Source organism: Lonchura striata, chromosome 5 (assembly GCF_046129695.1).
Source record: "Lonchura striata isolate bLonStr1 chromosome 5, bLonStr1.mat, whole genome shotgun sequence".
NCBI lineage: Eukaryota > Metazoa > Chordata > Aves > Passeriformes > Estrildidae > Lonchura > Lonchura striata.
This window is the reverse complement of record NC_134607.1, coordinates 59,958,816-59,976,964: the sequence shown is the minus strand read 5'-3', so window position 1 is coordinate 59,976,964 and position 18,149 is coordinate 59,958,816.

The following is an 18,149-nucleotide window of genomic DNA, read 5'->3' as shown; positions in this document are numbered from 1 at the left end:
GCTGCTCGGCGGGCGCGCCGCTGCCCGGCCCCGCGCCCGGCCCCGCGTCCGGCTCCTCTCCCGGCCCCGCCGCCAGCCGCGACCGCGCGCCGGGCACCGTCCGGCAGCATCGGCACCGCCACCGCCGCCCCGCGCCGCCGCCGCTGCGCAGGCGCGGGCGAGCCGCGGGGCCGCGGCCGGAAAGGCGCGGGCGGGGCGGGGCGGGGCGCGGCAGGTGGCGGCGGGCGGGCGCACCTGAGGCGGGACGGCCCCGCCTGAGGCGGGAGCGGCCCCGCGGCCGACGTGGGGCTTTGTCGGGCGGTCGAGCCAAAGGGGAATTAATTTTGCCAAGTTTTGGGTCGTGACCGGAGTAGCGGGGCCATCCGCCCTGTTGCCGTGCCGCATTGGGAGCTGCGGGAAGGGCAGAGGAGAGAGGAGTCGGGCTCTCCACGGCAGCAGCTGGGACGAGATCAGCTTTAGCTTGTCCCGAAACCTGTGTGGGGTGAGATGCCAGAACCAATTATCGTCGTGGCCAAATCCAGGGAAATTAGATTTCCTTAATTCTGATTCTCACTAAGTTGTTTGATTATCATGACGAACAACTCTTGGCAATTGTTTTTTTTCCTGCCAAGGGCATCTTGTTGCCCATGGTACCAGGCACTGCTCAGATTTGGCATAGTAATGACCCGTCAATGGCCCAGTGAACACCGTCCCTTCTTACTTCAGCTGTGCACAGCATAGCTCAGTGCTTGACAGTGTTATGACTGAAATCTTGTGCCATCTATACCTTAATGCCTGGGGCCCGCTATGATCTGGGTCATATCCAAAGCTCCAGTCTAAGAGTGAGGCTTGTCTGGCTTATCTTCACATGGCAGTGGAATTCCAAGGCATGGTAACTGAAAGGTAACGGGGTATGGTCATTAAATTTTGAGACAGAACTGCCTCCCTAAGTGGCAACACAAGGAATCCGTAAGGATGAAGATCCTAAAAGCAGCTATAGTCAAGGCATTATGAGAGTGAAGGGAACTAGCAGTAATTGCTGGTCTTTAAGTAATTGGATCGAGATTTCATTTAGACAGAAAATTGAATCCGTAGGTCTGGTTAGTTCAGCTTAGGAGGGAGAGAGCCACAGAAGCATAAAGCTAGACAGCCCAAAAAGGAGGCACTACACTGTATAATGCTTTTTTGTCTAACTAGAGAGCCTGGTGAACAGAAAACAATAGGACCATGAAGTTTCTAAACTGCAGCTCTCATGAGGCACCCAGCTGCATTTCTAAATTAAAACATTTTCTGTGTCCCATCCTCCATCATAAAAGAACACAGGAAATAAACATTTTTAGTATAAACTGCTACCAGCAATATGCACTACTGGTCGGTTACATTTCTCCCTTACTGTAGTTAATCTTTTAGTTCAGTGTGATAGGTAACCAAAGACTTTATTGAAATTTTGAAGATTTTCTGCCAAGAAAGTTTAGGTGCATGAAAATTAATAATAGCTGAATGTTAAGAAAGCAGATTATGTATTTACTCATTATTTCCAGGCTAATTTTAATTTCACTGGTTAAATGGTGTGTCTGCATGAATACTTCTTCTTGTGTAGTGAATAATAGAGAAGAGCAGCTGATGACGGAGAAAACAATAAGACTTGCTTGTTTTCTTTGTCAGAGCAGTGTTGCATTAAAATTATCTTGTAGCTATGGTTCTAGAGCAGAAACCATACCAGGGTCTTTGTCATCTTTTCAGCAACTTGTGTGCCATTCTATTTGCTTTACCTGGAGTTTTATATGTAGAACTGATTGGACAATTGAGTCTTAGATAAGTACAGGGAGCTTTGCTTACATCAACAGGATTATAAATCCACTAGATCTGGAGTCAGGAAGGAATTTCCCTCATGAGCATAATGTCAGTAACATAATCAGGGCAAGGGAACAATCTGCCAGCACACAGAGAAAGGATTTGTTCGAACCAGGTGGGTGTCTACTACGCACACAATTTCATTCTGTTCTAGTGGAAACATATTTTGGGACTGCATTTTATTGGGGTTTTGTTGTTTTCTTTCTCCGCAACCCTGTCAAGCATAACTCAGAGGATGATCATGCAGAAGTGCATGATCAAAAATCACTGAGACTCTCTATGTATGTATAGAGGATTACCATGTGCAATTAACTGACTGGAGAGTAAATTAAGGTCAGTAGAGACTAAACATATTTCAGAAAATGAAAAAACAAAAACCAACAGCCCCCACCCTATTTCTCAGACTCAAGAGAATAACTCCCTGAGAACACAAATAGCAAATGAAATTCTACAAAATTACAAGAATAATTTTATTTATATGCTTGTTAAGAAGGAGTCTATCCTGTTTATTTGATTTCACTCATTTCAGGGAATTTTTCCATCTTTATTTAAATATACATTTTCTTCAAAAGGAAATGATGAGTCAAGAGAGAAGACAGGCTAAATAGCGAAGTGCAGCTTTTGCAAAATCAGTGTACAACATAAAGGTGGACTGAGCCAGAATATATCTGCCAGTCTCTCTCTGAACACTTTATGGGAACAGGTGTCTGTTTCGTTGCAGGAATTACCATAGAGCTCATTCACTCAGGGGAAAGGCACTGTGAGGTTCAGGTGATATAACCTATGCAGAAGGGAGACACAACAACAGATTTAGGTGATCTTAGCTGCAAACATCAGGAGACAAGAAGAATTAAGTATCAAATTATGGAATGGTATTTTTGCCTGTCTAAAATATAGCTTGGATCTGATACCTACAGATGTTTGGTTTGTTTCATTTTGACCTAGCTTTGAAATATTCCCTTACATATGAAGACTAACTTTTGTACAGAATAAGAAGTTACCTAGCAGCAGTCCTCTAAACATGATACTGTCATCTATCTGAGAATAACTGAAAGCACTTCCTTCAGCAGAGGGATGTTAGAAAATTTTGCCCTGATTTCTGTACCTCTTCCTTTTAGCACTGCTTTTCCCACTCTGTAGTAGCATGGGCTCATATTCTTATTTCTGTGCTTCTCAGAAATCAGGATATGAGCCAACTTCATGCTGCTCTTGCACAGAATGGAACACACATGAAATAACACATAAGGCAGAGGAAGGAAAAAACCCAACAAAATTATAAGTGGTGGAAAAAGAAAAATGTAGTGAAAGGAAATTCCCAATTACAGGCGAGCTCTCATTAATATGCAAGTCCAGCCTTCTCATCCTCTCGCCTTTCATTGTTGTCTCTTGTTCCTTCAGTTCCCACCCCCACTCTGCATTTCTTTAAGTATGACACACCCAAGTAGGAATACAAACAATGAGTCTGTCCTTCTCTTGCTCATTTTAACAATTTTCTATCTACCAAAGTGTTTTTTCCTTCTCTAGTATGTAAACAAAGCAAAGAGGACAATTCTCAGCTTGGTTTTGAGCAACAGAGACAACAAATTTACAGATAGGAAGGATTAAGCAACAGTAGCTAAGTAGCTGAGTTTCTTGTAAGGTCAAAACTATTGGCTCATCAGTGCCTAAGTATAACCAGTTAATATTAATAGGAGCATTGCACAAGTTAAACAATAAAAGTAGTCTATTATCTCAGTAGTGTAATGAGAAAAAATAGCAGGAAGCATGAGTTGGGATTTCCAAAAAAAATAGGAGGTCAGAAATTCCTTAGTTTAGATTCCTGGCTCATTCACTGATTCATTGTGCCCTTCCTAAAGCAAATTACATGACTCACCTGACTAATTTTCTTCATCTATAAAATAGTACAGTGCATGCCAGCTACATAGAGTTTACATTGGTAGAGAACTCTTGTTTATCAAGTTCATTTGGATTACTAATAAAAGAAGAAAGACATAAAGGACAAAGCAGACCGGTTTAACACCAATTTGACATGAAATTAAAGACTAACCTGTGCCCAGAAATAGCTGCATCAACCCAGATATGTATTAAATGTTGTTTAAAATAGGGCATGAACTGGCATGACTTAGACCTGAAATAGAATTAAAACAGACTGGCAATATTTTTATGAAAATATTTCTTCTAGTGTTGAAGCACACAGGTTTTCAGAATGACTCATTCTAGCTTCCCCCATTACTTCCAGCAGACTCCCAAACACCTCTTCAATTAAACTTCCTCCAGTTTCTTGGGTCCTTGTCTAAAATTTCCTCATTAGACTCCACTCCTGGTTCCCAGCTCTTTACCCAGCTTGCCCTTCTCATCTTGACCTGCATCATCTCCTTTTTCAAATAGATTATCCTTTTTTTTTCATTCTTTTTTAATTGGATGGTTTCTTCCTTCATGTTGATTAGAAGTCAGCAAGGCAAGAAAGGATCACTGAAGGATTAGCAACTGCTCTCAGTTTTCTGTTCAACCTAGACACAAGCATTTATAGCAGAAGTTTCTCAGCAGAAATGCAGTGGTATTTTGGATTCAGTCCTACAACTTCTTTCTGATTGGCAGCTATGCAGTCTGGTCATGCATGTGAGAGATTCATCTGCTAAGTAAGCGTGGAATATTTTCAAACTTAATTATTAAACACTCACATGCCTCCAACATGCGGAAAATGCTGTTTTATGAAGTCTCATAATTCGCCCACATTAAAGCAGATTTTCCTAAGGATTTCAATTGCACATCTTTGATATTCAGGCCTTTTTCTATGAAATCTCAGCCTCCTACTCAAAGGTAGGGATTGCCAACAAACGAGATGAGAATCCATTAGAAATCAGGTGCAGGGCTTACCCTGTTTCCCTTTCTCTTGACTTGGACTACACAAATAGTCACAATGAAAACAATAAGGGACAAGCCATAAGCTTAAACGTAATGTAAGAGGAATCAATGGACTCATTTTCTCTGGAAGAATAAAGCTTCTTTCTTCCCTGTAACCTCCCCTGTACTTTTACTTTATACAAGATGTTTTCACAGCCTTCAGAAAAATCAGACACCAGCTGACTAGTAGGATGATGCCATGTTATGTCAGTAGTACCCCAAACGTCCTTTCTTCACACATCCTGCAGTGTGACATCGCTACAACGCCCTCACCAACACCGTTCTGGGAAATTAACAGCCAGTACCCCACTGCTGCTCAGGGAGCACCACAGCTCCTTTACAAACTTCCAGATTACAATGCATTCTGAAATCAACTCCTGTGGGGGGAATGGCCCATAAAGAAACACTGGCCAAACAAGTTAGTCTGGGTACAGTTCCAGAGCTTCATCTTGACAGCAGATTTGTCCTGTTCCATAGGAAGCAACCATTGGTAAAGGATGGCTCAGTTACACTGGCAATGTGCATTAGCAGCTACAGTTATCCGTATACTATTGTTTGCCATTAATGCACAGAACATTGCCTCTTTTGCTTAATTAGTTTTGACTACATACTGAATCCAAAGAACTACTGGGCTAGAGGGGCATTTCTGAGAAGTGGCTGAGGATTCTTTTCATATTATCAAAACAGCATTCTTTTAAAAGTATTAATTATTTCATTACTCAGCATGGGTTATTTCATTCTATATGATTAAAATTTTACAAAGTTAACAGTAACTGGATCTTACAAAGTGAAATCTCAGCCAGCTTCATAGTCATAGACATTACCAGCCTGGTTCATAACTGCTATGAACTAGCCATTCAGTTTCATTCTGTCTGGATAGGTCTATAACATACCATGCAAAACAGCTACAGGAATTTTTCAAATTCCTGAAAATCTTACAGCTAAGTGTTAAAATAAAAGCAGAAATAGCTTAACTTGTTAGCCAACCTTGTTAGCCTTCACAAAGAGCACTCATGAATGAACCTTTTTATTTTCAAAGAACTGGAGAAAGACTGATTATCCACCTCTAGGCATGGGAAATTCCCTGTGCTCCTACTGTAAGATGCAGAACATCAAATCACAGTGAAAATATTATAAACAGTCAGCTATGTTCATTCAAATCACAGAGAAATAATCTACTGCAATTTGGTCTTGTTCATTGTTTCTTAGAAATTAATTCCGTGGGTTTGATTTTTTGGGTTTGATTTAATCATGTTTTACGCCCACTTTGCCATTCACTGTAGTAACACAAATGACTGTGGTAGGAAATATTCACATGCTTTTGCCATCAGAGCTGCAAACTATTAAAATAAACATTAAGAATGTAAATATTGTCACCAAAGAGTATGTCTTCATTGCACTGTTTACTCAAGTCAGGCCTTTAAAATCACTACGCTGTTGGAATATATTCACACAAAAATTCTGTATTATTTACAGTAACTTCTAAGCCATGAGGATTTTTACCCTTTTTCCAGAATACTCAGTGCCTTACTAGCTGGGCTGCCCTGGTACAGATAAACCACAAAATTAAAGGATTATGGTTATTTCGGTTCCTATGGTTATTATTATGTTATTTCCTATTTCTTCCTTTTGGGAAGAAATCCACCCTAGGACAATGATTTCTTCTTTCTTAAGTTACCTGACTTTAAATTGTTTTGAAAAGAAGGGGTTTTATTTTCTTCAAACACCAGTTGCAATGAGTATATATGTCCTCCTCCTCTGTCCTAACTTATGCATTATTCTTAAGGTAAGCACAAAATTGCAGAAAACTGTAAAAAAAGCAAAATGGCAAGAACCAATTGCAAAATGGTGATAGAATGTGTATCTGATTAGTTTGATGGTAGGATACATCCAAATCAACATGTTTACCAACATGCTTTGCACTATTTGCATTCATTGGAACAATGCACTGGAGCATTTATATGGGAACAGAAGCAAGAAATGATACTGTGAACGCAATACACTCACAGCATGCCTCTTACTGAAAACTCAGGAGAACAGAGTGCCTTTTCTGTCTCTTCCTTTGAACTGTAGTTGAAATCCATGTGGAAATATGATGATGTTGATGGCTTTTTGTACCCAGCAATTTATCTAAGACTGTTCTGGTTATAACAACAATGGTTGGACTTTGTGATTTTGAAAGTCTTTTCCAACCTAAACAATTCTAAGAGACTGTGATCTTTGCCTGCCCTGATCAAACTTTTGAATAAGGCTCCTTGTCCTTTCTTCTCCCCAAAATAATACATAGTTCAAGATTAAGGATTCTGTTACAAACTAAAGTACTGTATGAAATAGCACTGGGAATTTATCTGCAAATAAAAAAGTATGCAGAAATCTTATTTGCAGTGAAATCAATCTCAACTTCAATGGAAGTCTGCATTGCCAGCATACTGTTATCTTTTTCTCTAGAGTTAGCCTGATCCTCATATAAAAGAATTACATCTATCCAAATAGTCTTTCATTTCATAGATTGGCTATTAGTCTTTAAAATCTGGAATTGCCTAGCCAGCTGAAGAACCTGATTATGGGAAGTACATGTTCCTTATATATCACACACAACCTGGTAAAAATGTGGGTGCTACAGCTTATTGGACATGAGGAGAAAGAGCAACTCAAGAAACTGTTCTTGATTTTATGATATGTATTCTAACTTTCCCGTTGTTCTCTAAACTATTGGCAACTCCTTCTCATCTCCCTTTTCAGAACTCAAGATGCACATTAGGCCCATGTCCAAGGTTTATTTGCAGCAAGTTATCCTTGAATCTTTGTTGGTATTGTTTTGTTGGGGTTTTTTAATTGTTGTTGGATAAGAGTCCTTTTCACCAAATGTGTATCTGATTTGGCCCACAGAGAAAAGAAAGAAAAAAGTGTCACCCTATAACACTTTGTATCATGCTGAGCCTTAAATTAATATTTTATGTGCTTACTGTGCTTTCATTTAATCTCATTTTTCTGTTCAGAAACAGTTGTATCCCATGCTGCCAGTATGCAGAGCCTATAGTATTTCATATTAATGCATTGTTACAAAGGGACTGTGATGGTTAGGGAGGCCCTTGCTGAGGGATGGGAGCTGTCAGATAAAAAGGATGTTTACCAGTTAAGCTTTCAAACAGCAGTGCTATGAGAATATATTAATCAGCTGGAGATCTCGGACTGGAAGAGGAAACAACTTTTTCCAGTATCTGGTAGAAGACCATTTTAGTCTAGCAGGCAATTAGCCAGCCATTGAATGGAGAGAGACAGTAAGCTGTAGGACAGATACAGGGAGCTCTCTCCAACATTTCACTGACCACTGTGATTTTCCTTATATTTCAGTCATTTTTAAGACCTCATCAAGCAAGAACAAGGAAAATACACAGTTGAACATTAAAAGAATCTTGAATTATAATGCTAAGACTAGCTAAAAATAAATCTGATTCTTATCTTTTTGGCTGGAAGGCATCCTGTGAACTAAAAGAGACAAGAGACCAGAAACAGCAAATACAAAATTATTTCTTCACTTAACACAAATGGGACTTACATGGGCACTCCCTGGAACAGTGCTTTAATGCTAGTACTTGTGTGACACTCACAAAATTCAGGTGTAGATAAAAAGGTAGGCACTTGGTTCTCACTAAGCATCTAATCCCAGCTTTCAGTAAGTTTAATAGATACCAGTTAAATCATGCCTAGAGAAAATCATTAATTGCATAGGTCAATTTTCACCAGTTGGAATTTATATTGGATTCTGTGTGCACATACCCAACAGAATAAGGGGAAAAAGGAAACAGAAGTTACAACTGCTGCCCTTAAGCAAATGAACAGCCATACTACACTGTCTGCTATCCCCCACACTAATTAATACCTGCACAGGTTATATTGTGGTGATGCTCTAATTCTATCCATCTTGTGCAGTGGCTGTTTCTGTGTGAGTCTGTCCTTTGATAATATCATGGTGTCTGTACATTTGGTTGTTTTTGAGACCTGCTCCACATCACATTTACCACTTTACTACCTCTGCTGCAGGAATTTCTTACAGTACAGCCCTTTTTGCCCTAGTCTAAAATCTGATACAAACTCTTCTGCCTCAAAAGCTGTCCAATGTGAATAGACATGCAGGTGCAGTTTCTTTTCCTGATATTGAATGACTGCTTGATTCTTTTATTATCAGACTTACAAAAAATGTTTATCTGTAACAGTTTGCCACCCTGAATTATGTTTTTTCCTGTGCTAACCCTAGAGGACCACTAGAAGGTTGTGAAAGTCTCCAGCTAGCTCACAGCATGCCCAGGCACAGCTGTCCCAGAAGTCTCCTTTTGCATTGCTTCGATGAAATAGCTGTACAGAAATTGAGAAAGTAATGTGAAAACAGGGACTTCAACTGCTGTATGGCCCCTCATGGAAAATGGCTAAACAGACAGACAAAAATAGAAGTTGTCTTGAAGTGTGCAAGGCCACAGAATAGTATCACACAGTGCACACGTTGCAATTGACGTTCTCTCCAATAAATTGGTGGGATGGATACCAAATGACTTTAATTTATCCACTAAGATAGGCAGATAAGACTAGACTCAAGGGACTTCAAGAACATTTCCTAATATGACTTTTTCAGGAAGAGATTGCAAGGTATAAACATATAAGCCATGCTTCCTCTCCTGCCCTATTTTTGGACATCAGTGGCCTTGTGTAACTCTTAACTTTTTCGCTCTCTGGGAAGAAATGCTTCAGAGTTTCATCACAGTAATTTTAGGTTTTGTTGTCAGGAACAAACAAGCCTTCCTGAATTTTCTTAAAAGCCCACTGCAAATGAAGATCCAGGTGCAACTTGCAAAAGCAGGTCTATGTTAGCTCTAAATGAGCTAGTCTGGGTACTATAGCAGCAGCCTGGTATTTGGGACCTGTGGTTACTCTGTGCTAAATTAGTGAATTAATGAACTAGTAACCTAGAAAATTAGCAGGCTACACTGCTGGATAAATGTAAGTCAACTCGTTAAAATTAGCTTAAATTTGTTTGAAAAATCTGTAGTTACTCTACAAAGATGTAGAAAGCTGAGAACTGTATCTGTGATCTTGGACCTTAAATTACACTCTGCCATGTAGCAATGCATTACAGTCTCATTGGCCAGTAGACCACTGAGTCGAAATTCAGGACCCGGAATCCCCAGCTATTTCTCAGCTTCACACTGAAATGAAATCCAGCCAAGCCTGACTTTCTCCAACACCTGGTTTCATGAGAGGAGTAAGAATTGGGCATGAGGCCAGCAAAGAGCAATACTGTGCTCTGGTGTGGTCTCTGATCTGGAGGAACAAAAGAACTAGAGTTTGGTTACACTGAGCAGCAGTTTAGACTGGACTTGAGAAAGTTTAGACTGTTTTAGATTAATAATGTGTTGAATACTGTGTGTATAAAAGCCTTTATTTTTTCCTAAATTTAATGACTGCTTAATCATGCTTCGCCAGCAGACAGTAAAAGAGCATAAACACTTTAGATTCTTCCCCATTTTCCTTAAAATAGTGTACCATTAATTCCCTGTTTCTTAAGAGTTATTTTGTGGAGGTTTCTAGGCTTGACTTCTGGATAATCATCCCTCATTGTACATAGCAACATTTGACCCCATATATTTAAGCACTTAGACTTTAAACATCTCTATTTTTACTACACTCATCTTTTAAGGAAGGTTTAATTTAATTAATGAGGCCATGGTGCCCTAACTCCCAACTTCTGTTTGCAATGTCCAAAAACTTTGCAAAAAAGCTATCTAAAAAGTATCATGTTTGTTGTCATGCTGCATTTATGTTTGTTTCCTAAGCAACACAAACACATCTACAAACAAAGACATCTATTAATGAAGAGCAGACACTCAGTTAACCACAGACACAGTTTTTTAATCAAGTAGCATTTAATTAAATTGGAAAATCACCTTTTGTAGGGCCCAAAATGTGGAACCTAAATAGAGATATATGTCAAACTGCTCTTCTTTGAGTAAGTACTACAGCTTGCAAGACAGTGATTTTAAAATGTCAAGAAACATTAGCACCTTAACATTTGAAATGCCAAAAATTTTTAGTTAAGTTTTTAGTTTTCATGCTAAATAACCTATTCATCTCATAATTCATCTGACCTCTTTCTTAATTTCTTTTTCTGAAGTGGAAAATTATTTGTTTCTACTAAGTGCAAGCAATCCCATACTCTAAGTTAATTAAAACATGTACATGAATGAATCATGAATCCCTACAGCTATCTTAATTGGTTCTTTACTCCTGTTTTAATTTTTAGTGGGATTTCTATTAGTATTCTTTTAGCATATTTTCCAAGAAAACAAGATTTGTATGAAGAGTTGGTCTCCCTCTAATTGCCTGATTTCAAATGAAGCTGGCGGTGGGTTTGTCTGCCAGTTATTAAGTCTCAAAGTTACTGGGAGGACATTAGGGATAGCAACTACTAATGTGTCTCCTGACAGCAAATGAAGGAGAACTGAGAAGCCTTCTACTCTGTTTGGCAGGATTTGAATGAGTCAATCCATTCTCCTACTGTGGTCCCGGCAACAAGCTGGAAAAAGGCAAGCAGAGGGTGTACAAATGATGTACAAATGACTAGAATGAGGTACAAATTACTAGAATTACAAGGTGGGGGGAAGGCATCTGAGATACAGAAGGGAGCTGAGGGCATTGGAAGAAAGTACAGGAAGCAAAGAGAAAGGCTGGAAGAATATTTTGATGGCATCATGGTGGGAAGTTGTAATGAACACAGAGTACAAATTTATTTAGAAACAACCAGCATTGGTTTTACTACTCATGAAACACAGTAGTGGTTTCATAGTTCAGCGCTGTCTTATTTTTGGTGAGAAAAACTGAGATTGCCTTTATCAATATGCTGTTATTGACCATGAGGGGATTCAAGCTACTTGCTCTTGTAATATTTGCAGTTTTTTAAAAAGTTATGAAAAATCCTAAACTAAAATTCTTTTAACTTGGGTACAGCACTGTAAGCTGCTTACCTTGAGCTACCTGGAGCTGATCTAGATACCTGGAGCTAAATGCTTCTGAAAATGTCTGCAGCGTGTTGCAAGATATTTTTTCTCAGTATCAGTTCAATGACAAATACTGTGTGCTGCTAGAGGATGCAGATGCTGTTCACACACTACATAAATGCATTTTTTAAAAATATACACTTAGGAAGGTTTTTTTAAGAGATCTTGTCTTAAATGTATCTAAGAAAGTATGTGATTGAACAGCTCTGTAGAGGGATGCTTCAAATTGCATTAAGAAGCTTTGATGGTTTATTAGACTGTATGGTTGTCAGCAAGAGAGAAAATATTGGAAATACAATGTATTTGTACATGATTATTCACGTTGTAATTGCCACTCTATCCTCAGCTGTATTTCTGTAATGGGAAAAGTAGCACCAAGAAAATGAGTGGAATTATTATTTGTAGATCTGCAGTGGCTAACAGTGGCATGAAAACTTAATGGACCTATGAAAGAACACGGTGTCTGCAGAGGAGTGTGCTGACCACAGGAAAGTCTGCACAGAAACTGCCCACACAGGGCTGCTGTGTGGTGTTACAGTGCAGCAGGGAGCACAGTGTTTCTGTGGAGGCTGTTTGCCTAACTCAGCTATCGGGATTTTCAAATGAGACTTTCATACTGCACTGGAAAGAGTTTTTCACACTTTCTCAGTTTGTAAAAAACAGTTCCAGACGCTATTGTAAGGAGGTGTATAGAGTCAAATAGCTGCTGATTAATGCCTTCTGCTCTGTGCCTGGAGAATTTTATGGATTACAGGGAATAAAACACTAATCTGTCTCCTAAAGCATCTATTGATATAAATGTGATTTCCTGCACTACCTAACTTGGGTTAATGGAGTGTTGCTTCAATGTATTGTGTTTCTGGCATGTTCTGACTGTATCCATAACGTCTTTGTGTGGCCTGAACTTCCTATTCATTACAAATTAGTGAACAGCAATAAGCAGTTCAACAAACAGGTATTTCTTAAGCTGTCAAACTCAAAGCCTGAGTAAACTAAAGAGAAGTGCAATCCGACCTGCCAACTGTAAACAATGAACACTTCTAAAATGCAGAATGGCTTACAAATAAAATAAAACTGAAAAGTTACGTTGACCTGCAACTCAGCTGTAGTTTATGAAAACATTAATACACAAAAGAATGAAGGCAGCACCAGTGCCTGGTAACAAGTCCCTGCTTTTCTGCTTTTTTCTCTTTCTGTTGCTTTCATGCACAGTGTAACACACTACAAGCATACAAAAGGAAAGAGCTCCAGGGTTCCTTGAATTGTTCCAGTCAACTCTCTTCATGTTTGACTGCTAACTCCCATGCATAGAGATTAGAAGGACACAGGAATAAACTTTAAAGTCTATGAATAAGCTGAAGCAGCATCAGAGCAAGAAATAAGTGTTCAATGCTCTATGCAGAAGCCTGAAAATGTAAAGTTACTCTCCTTGTTTGGTCCTTCCTTTCACCTTCTCTCTGTAAAAATTTATTCTGAAATGTTTGAGTCTGCACACACTTATACCTGAATTTGAAAAGCTAATGTCAGTTTCTTAATTTTTCCTCCAGAATCTGCATTCTTCCACACTGCTTTATCTGTTCCAGCAGTAGTTTCAGAATTATTTTGGACATAATGTTAAGTGCTGCACATTTCCATTTGATTTTCTGTAGCAGCATTTATTTAGGCTAGACAGGAAAATGCCCAGACTTTCCAAACTGGAGCATCAGACTGCAATGATAGTCTGGTCATATTTTTTTGTGTGTATGTGGTAGAAACAGATCCACCTTGCTTCTATTTCTACAGAATAAAGCCATCAATCCTAAGTCTATCATTGTAGAATTTTTACCTGGATCCACACCCACAGGCAGCAGGCAAATACTAGTCAACAACAGAAAAAACAATCACAATATATTAAGATGTTAATTTAGGTATTATTTTAAAGAAAGGGGTTTATTCTTAGAAAAAGCAGTATGATTGGCAGTGAACCAGTTGTCAGGGAACAGAAAATAAGGAGCTGAGTTTATTAGTCAAGGCTGTCTGTCTTTCATAGCAATTCATCAAAAACACGCATGTGTTGGAAGCCCTAGAAAGATGAAAAGGTATCTTTTCAGTCATGGAAGAGGAGACTGTCCTTTCAAGGATACAATGGTGCTTTTCAAAAGAGCAGTGACTGTGAAACTTGTCCATCAATGGGAGGCTCCTTTCAGAGCAAATCTTGCTCTACTGCTTTAGGTAGCTATTCTCTAACATTCCCAATTGACTAAAATTATTGTTGCATAAAATATCTGTAAATATTACTTATTTGATATGAGTAAGAAATAGGGGAAAACCCAGATAAATTGCTTAAGCAACCACTTTCTGAATGGTGTCTGTTGAACCAGGCTCCTCCCTCACCACAAGCTGAGAAGAAGAAGAAAGAAAACTCTGGACTTCAGTATAGAGGGCATGGTTGTCTGACTTACCCCAGCTCAAACTGTAACTGGCCAACGGGACTCCAGCCAAAAACACTTCACCTCTCACTCTCTTTTCCCTGTTTTTTCTATTCCACTTCAACACACAGTTTCCACAGAAACAGAGCAGCACAAATAGCACAGGTTTTGGGTGCTTTTCTGGAGAAGTAAATGTAACAAAACAGTCTGCATATAATGTCTCATTTTGGTTAAAAGCTTTATTAGATTCAGAAGTTATCTGGATACTAAAAATTATATTTAGAATTTAAAACCTACTTAAACCTTGTGTAGCAACTCCATGGATTATCTGACAAACTGGCAGCAGAAATATTAATATACTCTATTTTATCACTTGGTTTAGGGCTTTTTCAGATTTCTTTCCTCCTTACCATTCATCAGCAACATTGGCAAGTGTCTAACAGAAGGATCAGAATCAGGCAAACCACCGTACCAGCCCACTATCCAGCTTTTGCTGTGCCCCACAGCCAAACTTAGTGTTATCCCTTACACTGCACTTATTTCATAGCTACAGGGTAATTTTGTACACTGAAAAATACAGTGAAGGTGGTTGCTCTCAGAATATATTCTGTGTTCCCATCTGACCACCTAGGGGGTACCTGAGAGGATTCAGGATTCTGCTCCTCATCCTTGCCTATACAGGACACCTTATTTGTGTTCTCCTAGTATGGATGCACTGGCCCAGTGAATGCTCAGATAAAACACACTTATATATTACCTATATATATGTGAAATTACACACTTATATATTACCTATTTCCTATTGGAAATATTTTTTTTTTACTGTACTGCTTCTACAGAGTAGCCTGAAGTCAGTTGTGCTCTTTTTGTCAAGCAGCCAGGACAACCCAGGGATTACTTTTGCCAGTGCTAATCAGTTTGAACAGCTCCATATGTAAATGATGAATGCCAGAGGTCTCCTTCATCTATCCCAGTATCTTCAGACAGCAGGAAAGTGATGGGTGGTAGAAAGGTGAAGGATTACTTGTATTCCGGATTTTATTGTCTACATGCAGAATTAGGCACATAAAGAGGAATACTACATTGTGGCTATAATCTGGAAGTTAACCAAACTCAGGTACCAGGATTTTCTGTATGGATGATGAGAAATGAGATTTTAAAGTTATTAATAACTCAGAGTAAAAAATACACCAGGTATTCCCATAATCCATTTCAGTTTCACATCTGTGAATCTTTGATATGAATGTTGTGACTTCTAAACAATTTTTAGTGGCCAGATCCAGTTGCACTGAGAAAAACAGGCATTTTACCAGGAGCTTAATAGGGTACAAAACTTCACAGCACTAACAGTGATCAAAGGCAGCTAAAGTAATTCATGGAAAACCCAGTGTGACAGCAGGCACAGGCAGGGCAGGCAGGCATGTAAAGAGCACACTCTGCTACCCTGCAGGGCAGCATTCAAGCAGCATGAGGTGACAGGAGAGCTCATTTTCTCCCTCCACCTTTGTAGCCTTGGCTTTTCCTGCTGCGTGTGAGGCAGCAGCTTTGCAGCATCACTCCCCACCCTCGCTCTTCCTCTCTTCCATGGCCCTCATGCCCTGTGGGCAGCTCACACTCGAGCCTCTGTCCTGTCCCGGCTGTTCCCTCCTCCTCTGCAAATACACAGGAAGGTCTTTTCACCCCTGTAAAGCCTTCTGAGATAATTGTGAATATGGGCAGAAATGCATAATTATTGCTCCAGTACAGATCCCTATTTCATATTGTGTTTGCTCTTTACCATCTTTGCAGAAGCAGAACATTGCCACTCAGATAGTTGATCTGTGGGTGATCGCATCCTGTTTTGTCTGCACTGCTGCAAAGCTTTACAGCACCCCTGAGTCAATTGTCTAATGGTGAAACTAAAGTAAAAAAAGAAAACATATTTCACAGTTACCTCCCAATCCTATGCTTAAGGTTGATTTTCTATAGTCATATGCATTCTTATTTTAAAATCACCCTGTAGAGCATAATAATTTTTTTAGATCTAATAGACCTGGTAGAAAAAAAACCCTCTCTGCCTAAAATCCTCCTTGTTTGTCTAGATAAGATGCTTCTCCTTTCTTCTGTTGTCAACTAATCGACAAAAAGATTTAGAGATGAATTTCAAAAATAAGTAGATTTTTATTTTTAAAAAATTGGTGATGGCCTATTAAAGTGCTATAATTTGTGTTCTCAGAAAACCTTTTTTGGTCATGATTTTGGAAATCTGTATGATTCATTTTGGACTGTTTTCAAATTCCTCAAAGAACCTTTTCACTGAAATTGCATTGTGAATAAAATTCTGTATTTAAAAAAAATCCCTTTTTCATACATTTATATTTTTAAATTTCTTATCACCCCCACTTTTTGCTTCATGCAAGGCCTCAAAATAAGCATGAAAAATTCAAACAATCTACATATGAAAAATACATTAGGCTTTTAATAGCTCTTTGGTTTTAGTTCTCTGTGGTGCTATTAGTGGCAGGTAAAAATCAGGCTAGTTAAGTGCAGCTGGTGCAAAGGGGTGTAAAATTACAACTTATCTGCCTGATTGTCTGTGCCTTTGGGAGGCATAAAACTGAAGAAGAGTGAGAGCAGTTATTGCTGTTCTATTTTATTAGCTTTTTCTATAGACTGGGAACAGCTCAACTTTGTACCTTAAGATTTCCAACGAGCATCTCTGGAGGAGATTGACTCAACATGCTTCTCACTTGCGTTCTCTTCCTAGCCAGATTTATGCTCCCATCTGCTGAGATGTGTTATCCTGATTTCTCCTCCTGGGAAGCCTGAGAGTAGGAAGACATTACTAACTTATTAGAGTTTGCTTATTTTTTTTCCCACAAAACAAATTTCCTTTAGGTTACATTAAACAAAATTTCTGTGGGAATGTACTAATATATTGTAATAGAGATTAAAATAATATTTTAATGATACCACCCAATGGATATATTAGATCATTTACAATAGAAGGGATTTTAATTGTTAAACCAAACAAAGGAAAAAATATCAAGCTCAAGCCATATTATTATTATTTTCTTTTTATATTTTACACTATAACTCTGTATGTAAAAGGAGCACTTGACTAATAGAAAGAGAAAGGGGTCATGACTGAGGTCATGAGCCCTTTGCCAGCTTACACTTGGAAACCATATTAAGGGTAGATCATAACAGAAGGCAATAGAGCAAGCAATCTTCAGTGGTTTCTACTGATGGTCTCTACTTGCCAGGGTGGATCAGTTTTATGTCTGAGGCAGAACTAGCATTTCCCTCTTTCCAGGCCCTGAATCATAGGAAGGGTGACCTCGTGTATTTTGTTTGTAGATTCTCAGACACAGGCAAACCATTCTTTAATATGTCAGAGAATGCTTGTTGGTATGGAGAAAGGAGTAATAAACTTTTCTGACTATATTAGAAGACTTGAGAAACACACAGGAATGATCTTATTAAGCTATGTACCTTTTGGGAGCACCTGCAGGTCCTTCAAGTTGCTGGCTCTTCAGTGTATGAGGTGCCTCATACCACTCCAAATTCTATCTGAGCTGATGGTAGTAGATGATAGATGAACACATAGTCAACAGGGAAAACTAAGAGAAGGGTAATTGCCATACCAAGCACAGTTGTAGGATACAAGCTACTTAATTACTGACAAGGATTTTGAAGACAAGGAAGTACTTAATGTAGGAATTTGGAGGAAGAAAAATAAGTATTTTAGGGAAGCTCTCCTGCACAAGTTAGAAGAAGCAAGAAGTTACTGACAGAAAAAGTTGGACTAATGCATGGTAGAAGTCTTGCTGAAAGTTTCCCCCAGCCAGATATTTTCAGCAAGATGGTTTTGCCCGGGAAAGGTGAAGAAACAACTTTTCAACATACCACAGCCATAGTCAATGGCCAAATGACAGCAGTGTTCAAAGGACACACTCTCTGTGTTGCCCCTAGC